The sequence below is a fragment of the Littorina saxatilis genome, linkage group LG1 (assembly GCF_037325665.1).
Source record: "Littorina saxatilis isolate snail1 linkage group LG1, US_GU_Lsax_2.0, whole genome shotgun sequence".
Classification (NCBI taxonomy): Eukaryota; Metazoa; Mollusca; class Gastropoda; order Littorinimorpha; family Littorinidae; genus Littorina; species Littorina saxatilis.
In genome coordinates, this window is record NC_090245.1 from 50,204,898 (window position 1) to 50,205,153 (window position 256).

The following is a 256-nucleotide window of genomic DNA, read 5'->3' on the forward strand; positions in this document are numbered from 1 at the left end:
GAGACAGATTCAAGAAAGATGTGTACAGCCAGAGAGAGAGAGAGAGAGAGAGAGAGAGAGAGAGAGAGAGAGAGAGAGAGGGGGGGGGGGGGGGCGGAGAGAAGAAATAGCCGGAGTCGCCATCATACATTCATAATCAGAAAACTGATACACAGAGAATGCGCAGTTCTGTCCTTTTTCGCGAAAGAGCTATTATATGATGGCGACTATTTCTGGCCCAGAATGGTAGATAAGCGGAGATACAGGCCCTCAAGAG